General features: G+C 49.1%; 1 protein-coding gene across 2 annotated transcripts in view; it reads left to right on the plus strand.

Moving 5' to 3' along the window:
- The first annotated feature begins 337 nt into the window (after positions 1-337).
- Positions 338-11,246, plus strand: part of ACKR2 (atypical chemokine receptor 2) — a 13,609-nt gene continuing 2,700 nt past the window's right edge. The window contains exon 1 of one of the 2 annotated variants that reach the window (XM_027774540.1): positions 338-523. The gene's annotated coding sequence lies outside the window, so the exon portion shown is untranslated. Of the gene's footprint in view, positions 524-3,786; positions 4,239-11,246 lie in introns of those variants that run through there. The other variant, XM_027774541.1, reaches the window with a different exon arrangement.

Raw genomic sequence — 11,246 nt, forward strand, 5'->3', positions numbered from 1 at the left:
CGGTCGACTACGTGGGAGTCCAGCGACATAGCCATTACGCTAACTGCTGGTTCCCAATAAAGTTAAAATTTTTTAAAAAATGCTTCTGCTAAAAAAAAAATCTTTAAAAAATAAAAAAGAAGCACTCAATGTTCTCAGGGGTTCCTTCTGGGGGGAAGGGTCACGGGGAGACTTTGATTTCCCCCTGTATTTACAGTTTACACCGAGTGCATATTGTTTTTGTAATCAGGGAAGTGACATGTTTAAAAAGTAAGGGGGGGTGTGGATCGCCTGGGAACCAGTGACCAGGACCTTGGCGCCGGCCCTGGCTGACTGGCTGTGCTGCCTCGGGTTTCTGTGAAAACTGGGGGCACCTGTTCTTCCCTCCACAAAGGAACCAGGTAGACTCAGCAAGGACCGAAATACACAAGGCCCAGGAGCCAGTCCTGTGACACCATGGCAATGTGCCACTGAAGAAAGGCGGGTCCCACGTGGCAACTGTGATTCAAGTCCCTGGGTCAGTCAGTCATCCCGAAGCACATTGGTGAGTGTGCAGGTGCCCAGGATCTGAGGGGCTGGAGGACAGGAGGAAGGGGATTGTGGTGTGGCCAGACCCTGTGGAGGGTCTCTCTCTTTCTCTCTCTCTCTCTCATATACAAATGCTCTGTCATGGGTAAAGAAAAAAACAAAGGGCCAGCAGTTAGCGTAATGCCTATGTCGCTGAACTCCCATATAGCACACCACAGTTCAGGTCCCGGACCCGGTGGCTTAAACTCACGCCGGGCGCGTGTGCGTGTGTGCCCAAGATCCCGAGAGGAAAATGGAGGAGAAGGGATTGTGGTGTGGCCATCTCCCCTGAGAGGGTGATTTCTCACTCTCTGTCTCTCTGGCGAGCGCACACGCCCTATAGCAAAAACCTCTCCAGAAAAAAAAGAAGAAAGAAAAAAACTAAAAGCGCAATGGGAAGTATATGGTGTTCCATGCAAATGGCCAGACTGGTTACTTCTGTTTTCACTGTATTTTGTAAATCACAGCTCATCCGAATGTGATGGTAGACTATTTGGAGGGCAGCTAGCCATCCTGCGAGTCTCAGAAAGAGACTCAGACAGGCGGAACTCTGTTTGAAAAAAAGAAACATTTCAGAGGATGTGTACGCTAGAGAGGACCTCCCAATGAGGGATAGTCACGTTGCAACCCTTCTCCATCTTATTGGGATTGAGGGCATGCACACACATGCACACACATGCACATACATGCACACACATGCACACACATGCACATATGCCCAGCATGTTTTTCAAGCCACCAGGGCCAGGATTTGAACCATACTGTTAAGCCATGTAGGATCCAGCTTTCTTAAATATTAGGCCATGGGACCAGCCCAGGCAAAAACCACCGATGTGTGGTTGAGGGCTCCCACTCGGGCACCAGCTGCAGAGTCTTAGTTTCCAATCGTGTTGTAAACCTGCTGTGTGTGCTTGGGCACATTACCACCCCTCTCTGACTTTCAGTTCCTTCTCTGTGAAATGGGGCTTGTCTTTTGAGCACTCAGCAGTTAATACATATAGAGTTCGGGGGAGAGGGTCTATTTTAGTGCTACTGTTTATTGCAATTTTCTTTTCTTTTTTTCTCTTTTTTGGAGAGTTTTTTTTTTTTGCTATAGGGTACGTGCACTCGCCAGAAAGACAGAGAGAGACAGAAAGCGAGAAATCACCCCCCAGGGGAGATGGCCACGCCGCAATCCCTTTTCCTCCATTCTCCTTTCAGGATCTTGGGCATGCACACACACGCGCCCAGCGTGAGTTTAAGCCACCGGGTCCGGGACTTGAACTGCGGTCGACAACGTGGGAGTCCAGTGACATAGCCATTATGCTAACTGCTGGTCCCATTGCTATTTTCTTTGAGAGACTCTCTAACTCCACATTTAAGAGCAGAGACCCTAGGTCTCCTATCACAGCTCTACCACGCTCTTGCTCTGTAACCTTGGGCCAGTTCCCTAATCGCGCTGTGCCTTAGTGTTCTCGGCTGGAAAACAGGTCTTGTAATGGTACGTACTTCCGGAAGGTAGATGTGAGGATGAAATAAGCCGGTATATTTAAAGCCCAGTCCTTGGTTAGGACGCCATAGCTGTTAGAATAATTACAGCAGACTGAACCCTCACAAAATCCTTCATTGCTAAGTCTTATTTATTTTACGGATGAGAACACTGGCTCGCGAAAGCCCAGGCTCTGCATTTCCAGGTTCTGCCTTGGTCTCAGGGCTGGCAGGACCCAAAGGCTTAAGACCAAGGTCGCCCCACCTTGGCAAAGGAAGTGGAGACCTGCTCGACCCCTCTGTGACCTCTCCTGAGGGAGCCACTCCCGAGGTCCTCGTGTTCTTTCCTCCTGTCCTTTGTGAATGCTCTCTTCCTTTTAGAAAGACATGCCATCAGTCCTCTGGCCAGCCTCCTGTTCAGGCATCCCACAATGGCAGCCTGGTTTCCCATCATTCCTTCACTCTAGGCCCATTTATCACCTCTTTTTTTTTTTTTAAGAATTATTGGGACCAGCAGTTAGCGTAATGGCTATGTTGCTGAACTCCCACGTAGTCGACCATGGTTTGAGTCCCGGACCTGGTGGTTTAAACTCACGCCAGGCATGTGTGTGTGTGTGTCCAAGATCCCAAGAGGAGAATGGAGGAGAAGGGATTATGGTGTGGCCATCCCCCTGGGGGGGTGATTTCTCGCTTTCTGTCTCTCTGTTTCTGTCTTTCTGGTGAATGCATGCATCCTATAGCAAAAATCTCTCAAAAAAAAAAAAAGAATTATTTTATTTAACTTTATTTGTTTATTTATTTTTAATTTGACCAGAGAGGGAGAGACAGAGAGAGAAAGTGAGAAAGCAAGCCACCAGGCTTGGGATTTGAACCGTAGTTAGCCATGTAGGAGACCAGCGCCCTTAACCACCACTCCACCTGCTGGCCCCTTATCTCTGCCTTTTAATGAGTTTTCCCAGACTCTAGATCTGTGTTCAAATTCCAGCTCAGCTCTTTATGAGCTGTGTGACCTTGGGCAAGTTTCTTAGCCTCTCTGTGTCTCAATCTCTTCACCTATAAAACAGAGACCCTAATGCTGTCTGCCTAACAGCATTATTGCAAGCCATGAGAACAGGGCCCAGGCTCTAGTAAGTGCCAACGTAAGTGTTGGGTGGTGGTGTCGTTGCTGTTATATACAATCAGAGTTAAATTCCTGGTGTTTCCCCGGGAGGAAGAAGGTAGAGACTCCGATGCTGTTTAGGGATCCCCCGAAGGCAGACTTTCTTTTTTTTTAATTACAGAGAGAGACAGAGAGATAGAAAGCAAGAAATCACCCCCCTAGGGGGGATGGCCACAATCGCAATCCCTTCTCCTCCATTGTCCTCTCGGGACCTTGGGCATGCGTGCACACGCGCCCGGTGTGAGTTTTAAGCCACCAGGTCCGGGACTCGAACCGTGGTTGACTACATGGGAGTCCAGCGACACAGCTATTACACTAACTGCTGGTCCCAAGGCAGACTTTCTGCTGCCTGTGCCCAATTTCTGTTATGCATGTGGCTCTTTTCAGGCCAGAGGGCGTTCCGCAGTCCGACCCTGTGGTCAGGGTGTGAACCGCTTCACAACCCCAGTCTCAAGTTTTCCAGCCACAGCTGAGCCAGGAATGCAGGGCGAGAATGCCAGAGTCACTGTCAGAGGGCCAGAGAGGCCATCCCACGCTGAGCCAGGGCAGAGCTCAGGCCTTTGGAGCCCTGTCTACCCCATCCTCTCGGAAGCCATCATTGTAGGAGCCTCCCAAGGGAGGGGTGGGGTAGCCACAGGACCACTCGCAGTGACAGAGGTCAGGGAGGCTGTGCCAGCTGGAGGCAGCACTTGAATTCTGCTCAAGTGGAAGCAGTGGGGGCTCAGAGTTGACCGCGCTTCCTGCTCCCTGCTGGGGCAGAACTGGCCTAGGCTGGAAAGGCAACTCAGAGGAGAGAATTTTGGAGGCACTGCATTCAGGGGACTGCTGGGGGCAGAGAAGCAGAAAAGAAAAAGATGAGGAGCGAGGCAAAGGCACGAGAAAGGAGGCTGTGGGGGTGAATTCCACCATTGTTAGTGGAACGCTGCTCCGAGGCCAGCCTTCTGCTGCAGAGGTCTGAGGACACAGCTGCAGCTGCAGGGGGTCCCGTCTAGCAGGAGAGGCAAGCTGTCCTCGAAAAGCTGCTCCACTTCTAGGAGGCCGACGCTAGACAGAGGAGTGACTTTATGTAAGTGCTCGCGGGGCTGGGGCAGGCTTCTGGGAGGTGAGGGTTTGGTATTTTAACAGACCATGTGATTTTCCAATTCTAAGGAAGCCAGCAAATGTATTTTCTGCAATGAGTGATCCCGAATGGCGTTCTTAGCTTTATATTCCAAAGCCAGGTGGCCTCCTGAGGGCGCGCTGTGTCTTGCTTGTCTGAGCAGCGTGCAGGCTTTATTGGCAGCTCTGAAAAGTACACACAGCGCAGGTGTGTCTGGGGGCCTCCCGTGGCCCTGTCCTTAAGAGCGTTTGGCCGGCAGAGTGGGACGTAGCAATGGAATTGATGTGGAAAGCAGAAGAGGGAAGATAGTGGGAGACCCAAAAAAGGAAGCCAGTGAACTGCGCAGGATTTGAATAAGTTCTATGGAGTCCTGACTGAGGTGTGCTCATAGAAGTCTGACAACAGCTCCGAGCCCGGGGCCTGGAGGAGCTAGGATGGCATAGGAGGGGGAAGCCCTGAGTTAGAGCGTTTGTCATGGTGTACATGTTCCCAGTGTCATGGGTTGAACGCCTCCTCCCAGACGCCATCCACCTGGCTCCTGCAAGCCTGTCGGGCCAACTCTGCCCTCCAGTGCTTTTGGATACTCTCTGCCTCTAGTCTCACTGTCAGGGCTTCATTCTTCAAATTCAAGTTTAGTCCCTTTTGGAAAAAGAGCTGGGCAGGGGGTTGGGGGCGGGAATCACCAGCCCCACCTGTGTGATTAGTGCTATCCTATCCTGGGTCTGCCTGGTGCTGATGTGAGGCTGTGGGTAGTCGTTTTTCTCCTCCTCCTCCTTCTCCTCTTCTTCTTTTCTTCTCCTTCTTCTTCTTCTTCTTCATAGCAAAGTGGGGAGTTTATTAAAGGAGAGGGAAGGAAAAACAGAGCTCCCAAGAAGGGGGGGGGTCCCGGAAAATGGGTTGCCTGTTTTTCACTTCTTTAAAGCCTCAGTTTTCTCATCTGGAAAATAGTGACCACGACGATAGGGTTGCTTCCCAGGACTATGGTGAAGACAAAGTAAGAAGATTACGCCTGAGTTTACAGTCCATAGAAGGAGCTCCACTAATGTGGCTGCCTTCTCATGCAGATGGACGTAGAAATATCTTCCCTCTATTTTTTTTTTTTGAGAGATTTTTCGCTATAGGGTGCATGTGCTCACCAGACAGAGAGAGACAGAGAGACAGAAAGCGAGAAATCACCCCCAAGGGGGGATGGTCACGCCACAATCCCTTCTCCTCCATTCTCCTCTTGGGATCTTGGGCACGCACGCACACGAGCCCGGCATGAGTTTTAAGCCACCGGGTCTGGGACATGAACCGTGGTCGACTACGTGGGAGTCCAGCAACATAGCCATTACACTAACTGCTGGTTCCCTAAATATCTTCCCTCTTGTCTCAACTTTCCAAGAGACGTTGGGAGGTGAGTCCTGGATCCCCAGGGGGAGACATTAATTCGTGGCCAGAGGTTCTTAGAATGCAAAGTCAGTCTTGGGACCAGCAGATGGCGTAATGGTTACATTGCTGGACTCCCACGTAGTCGACCACGGTTCATGTCCCAGACCCGGTGGCTTAAAACTCATGCCGGGCTCGTGTGCGTGCGTGCCCAAGATCCCAAGAGGAGAATGGAGGAGTGATTGCTGTATGGCCATCCTCCCAGGGGTGATTTCTCGCTTTCTGTCTGTTTCTTTCTATGTCTCCAGCAAGCTCATACACCCTATAGCAAAAATCTTTCCTAACAACAACAAAAAAAAAGAATGCAAAGTCAGCCTAGGCCTGCAGCCTCAGGAGGTCATGAAAAGGACAACGTTACTGCCTCAGAGACCAGCTGTGGTACGTCTACGCCCTTGGCTTCATGTAGGGGAGCTCAGCTGCTCCTGTGCTTGCTGTCCCTCTTTCTTTACTCCTCCTTCTTGGTCCCCCCCGTGTAGTTCTCCGGATTCCCCAAGGTCTCCACTGCCCAGCTCACCCAGGTTGCCTTACTGTCTGCTCACACTAACCTGAATGACCAGCACTATGGCTTTTCTCAAGGTGTTGCTGAATGAACCATGTGAATTCAGGCCACAAGGAAAAGTGAAAACCAAAAACAAAATCAGGGCACAGAATGGGTGTAGGCAGAGGACAGCTCCACGTTTCTGATGGTGTTCAGGGCTCAGGACAGGCGCCAGCCACTCACAGCATGCCTCGTACACGTTGCACAAGTCGAGCCTTAGTTTCCACACCGGTAAGTGGAAGGGGCGAGACTGGATGTGCTCTCATATCCTCAGTCTAAGGTTCTGAGTCCACGGAAGGTCATGGGAAGCGTATTCATTTCCTATTGTGTTGTAATACATTATTACAAATATGGTGGTCCAGACATCACATTTATTATCTTTCTGTTCTCGGGGTCAGGAGTGTAAAACAGGGTGTAGGGCTGCAACCCCTCCGGAGGGTTGGGGAGAATCTGTTCCTTGCGGCTTTCAGCTTCTAGAGGCCACCTGCCCTCAGTGCCCTCAGGCTGCATCGCTCTGTTCACGGTTCTCTGACTCTGACCCTTTTTCACCTTCATTGTTTTTAAGTGTTTTTTAAATTATTTAATTGTATTTATTCATTCATTTATTTTCATTTAACCAGGCACACACATGCACACGCGCATGCGCACGCACACAGAAAGTGAGAAAGCAAGCTGTCAGGTCCAGGACTTGAACCATGGTCGGCAATGTGGTAGTGTCCAGCGCCTTAACTTCACCTTCTTATCAGGACCTTCGTGACAGCACCACGACTGCCTGAATGATTCAGGGTAATCTTTGCCTCTCGAGATCTTTAATTTCATCATACCCTTTTGATTTCCAAGGTGGCATAGTCACCAGGGTCAGAGACTAGAACGTGTCTGTCTGTGGGGAGGCGTTTCACAAGGAAGCTCCTGTGAAGCCTTGAAGCTTTAATGGTGGAATCTATAGCAGCTAGACCAGCCAGTGAGGTCAAGATCCTGTCTGCCCAACCAAGAATTCAGTCATTTCCCTTCTCAGTGACCCCTTCTGAGAACCAGTGTTTGGGGCAGAACAGAGGAAGTGAGTGAGATGGGCCTAGTCACAGTGCACCTGGAGTCTGAAGACCGGGGGTTCAGACCAGCTTGGCCAGTGCCTTCCTGTATGACCTTGGGAAAGTGACTTTGCTCTTGGATTAAAAGGTGAACAGCTTCCTCCTGGGTTGAAGCGTGGGACCACCATAGTGGCTGCAGTGGCACCAAGCCAACTGTGATGTACACATTGGGAGTACTGGTTGCTATCGTCATTGTCGAAATTCTCGATGAGAATGATGGGAAGGGATGGTTGCTCCAGAGGTATGGAGGGCCTGGACAAGTTCCCAGAGTTGGAAGATCAAGGGGCTGAAACCTGCAAGTGGGAAGGGGACTGAGAGTCCTAGGTTGAAGGAGACTTTCAAACGTAGGGTGGACCAGACCAGAGCCTGCCAACTTTGACCTCTGGCTTGGATGTGAGAAATCATTCGTCAGACCCAGTTGTTTTCTAAAGCAAACGTTAGGAACTTTGGGAAATCAGGTGAAGACCAAGGTCAATGCTGACAGTTCAGAAGATCTGGTGTTTAATTATTGTCAGCTCCTGACTGATAAGCCCCAAGTCAGCTCAAGTGCAAAGAACATGCCTCAGCCCTCTCCCCTACTCCACACAGTTCATAGCTATGGGCTGGGGTGCTCTTTAGCCCAGAAAGGGTAGGGGCTCCAGGCTGGGAGACTCCAGAGGCACAAGAGGGGAATGGAGGATGAGCAAAGGAAAGCCCTTGGTGAAGTTCTCAAGGCTAGTCAGGAGCAGAACTGGGCCATGGATAAAGCTGCCCAGGTTGAGGTCCAGCAGCAGGGATGGGTATGACTACGCCAACATCTGGTCTGCTTGATAGAAGAACGAGTGTGAGGCAGAGGCTCAGGGAGTGGGGGGGACTCAAGAGCTCCCTGGGAGAGGCTCTGCCTCAGCAGCCTGGGATATTTCCATCGGGGTGAGGTCACAGTGTCACGGGCACTAAGAATCAGCTGAGAGCCTGACTCAACGTTTCTTTCAAATTCTACCTGAAAAAAAGGGACAAAATTTCCATTGGGAAGAACCGGAGAAAATGTCTGGAATATATATGAAAAAGCTCAAATCTTTGCTAAAGCCCCTTATTAAGCGGGAACCCTACCTATTCACGTAATAAATAAGTTATAGAGGAAATACAGACAGGCACTGAACCTATGACAGAGTTCCATCTCACTTGAATCCGAGAATAAAAAATTAAATGCAGAAGTACCGGGCAGAATTAATTTTGCATTTCTCAATTTGCATTTCTCAGTTTGCCTTCTCTCTCCTTCCAAACAGAATACAGGACTGAGCATAATTCTCAGTTCTTGACAGACTCGCATCACTGGGTCACATGAGTTTCTCTTTAAAATTTTTTTTTTAAATAATGCAATCATGTCCAAGGATGCCACAGCCCTCAGGGGAAACTCCATGAACAGTGGCGCGCCCCTTCCCAGGCTGTGCCTTTGGCTTCTCTGGCTCAACCAAATGCCATCTCCTATCTGGTGCCTGTCATCTCCTGCCTTCCCTTTCATCAATCCCTACTCCTTCAGAGTCTATTTTTTGTTTCATTTATCTTTTTTGAAAAAAATTTATTTTTTAGTTGCCAGAAAGTGCATGTGCTCACCAGGGAGTGACTGAGAGAGAAAGACAGAGAGAGAGAGAGAGAGAGAGAGAGAGAGGAGAAAGCATCCCTCAAGGGAGCATAGTCATGCCAAAATCTCTTCACCTCCATGTCTTCATTCTGTTGGGACTGGGCACACATGCCCAGGATGTACTTCGAGCTGCTTGTGTCAAGAGTTGAGCTTTGGTGGGACCAGCAGTTAGCGTAATGGCTATGTCGCTGGACTCCCACGTAGTCGACCGCGGTTCGCGTCCTGGACCCGGTGGCTTAAAACTCACGCCGGGCGCATGTGCGTGCATGCCCAAGATCCCGCAAGGAGAATGGAGAAGGGATTGCGGCATGGCCATCCCCCCTGGGGGGTGATTTCTCACTTTCTGTCTCTCTGTCTCTGTCTGTCTGGCGAGCGCACGCGCCCTATAGAAGGGATTGCGGCATGGCCATCCCCCCTGGGGGGTGATTTCTCACTTTCTGTCTCTCTGTCTCTGTCTGTCTGGCGAGCGCACGCGCCCTATAGCAAAAACCTCCCAAAAAAAAAAAAAAAAAAGAGTTGAGCTTTGGTCAGCCAGGTAGGATCTGACTCCCTTAAACCACTGCACTGCAGAGTTGGCCCCATATTAATTGTACTAAGAGTATCACATATTTAAGGGCCAACAGGTGATATGGTGTTAAGGCACTGAATTCCCACATGGCTGACTGTGGTTCGAGTCCTATACCCAGTGTCTTGAAAATCACACCAGGCACATGTATGCTTGTGCTCAAACTCCCGGGAGAACTGAGGAGAAAGGATTGTGGTGTGGCCATCTCCACCGAGTTCTCATTTTCCCTCTCTCTGTCTCCCTCTAGCATGTGCACTCACCCTATGGCAAAAAAGAGTATCACTGTATATTTTTATGGGATTTGAGGATAAGTAGACAGATTGAAGAGTAGAGACTCACAGGGGTGATACGGGTAATGAGGAGGGAGTCTGGGAGGTCCTCCATTCTTCAGGTGACTTGATGGTTAGTGGGGAAGAGGGCTCAGATCTGGGCAGAGCAGTCATTGAAACGAACATTTGCTGGTGCCCGTCATGTCCTAGGCACTTTCTGAAGAATTTGCAGTGTGCTGTGTGTGTCATCACATTGAAGTCTCTCAGGAACTTTGTGAGGTAGGCAACTATTAGTACTCTCATTTTAAAGATGAGGAAATGGAGGGACAGAAAGGTTCAGTAGAGGGCAGTCAGTGGGTGGTATGATGGTTAGGGCTCTGGACTCCCACATGGCTGACCTAGTTTGAATCCCAGATCTGACACTTGCTTTCTTACTTTCTCTCTCTCTCTCTCTCTCTTTTTTTTTTCCTTTTTGAGAGGTTTTTGCTATAGGGCGCGTGCACTCACCACAAAGACAGAGAGACAGAGAGACAAAAGCAAGAACTCACCCCCCAAGTGGGGATGGCTACGCCGCAATCCCTTCTCCTCCATTCTCCTCTTGGGATCTTGGGGATGCACGTACACGCGCCCCGCGTGAGTTTAAGCCACCGGGACTCGAACTGCGGTTGACTACATGGGAGTTCAGCAACATAGCCATTATGCTAACTGCTGGTCTCCCCCCAAAAAATTCTTTTCAAAATAAGAAAGATTCAGTAGGTTCTGAATCCATCAACATGATGATCACGCCTTTCTGCGACAAACAGAAATATCAGATAAAATATTTTTAAATTTTTAAACCTTTATAAATAAAATATGGATATACAACTAAATATTTATAAGTAAAATATTTAGAAATTGTCACAAATCAAAGGAAATTTTTATGTAAAAGAAGTAAAAATAAAAAATACTCAAAGTCAGGACAGACACACTGAACTTTTGTAGATAAAACAATCCCCACTGTGGGGAATCTTATTAAAAAAAAAAAAAAAAAAGGGAGGGGGACAACCGGCATAATGGCTATGTCGCTGGACTCCCATGTAGTCAACCGTGGTTTGAATCCCAGACCCGGTGGCTTAAACTCATTCCGGGTGCGCGTGTGTGTGCGTGCCCAAGATCCCGAGAGGAGAAAGGAGGAGAAGAGATTGCGGTGTGGCCATCCCCCTGGGGGTTGATTTCTCACTTTCTGTCTCTCTGTCTCTCTGTCTTTCTGGCGAGCGCACGCACCTTATAGCCAAAAAAAACTCTCAAAAAAAAAAAAAAAACAAGATAAACCACACAAGAAAGAATAAGGATAAGCAACACCTGAAGAAGCGTCAGGAAACACAATAGATGAAATGGTAGCCCTAAATAAGGAACCCGAGAAACATTATAAGTTTTTCCCCATCATGAGAAAGACTTTTTTTTTTTTTTTTTGCGAGGGTTTTTCT

Source organism: Tupaia chinensis, unplaced genomic scaffold (assembly GCF_000334495.1).
Source record: "Tupaia chinensis unplaced genomic scaffold, TupChi_1.0 Scaffold000451_2, whole genome shotgun sequence".
Lineage (NCBI taxonomy): Eukaryota > Metazoa > Chordata > Mammalia > Scandentia > Tupaiidae > Tupaia > Tupaia belangeri.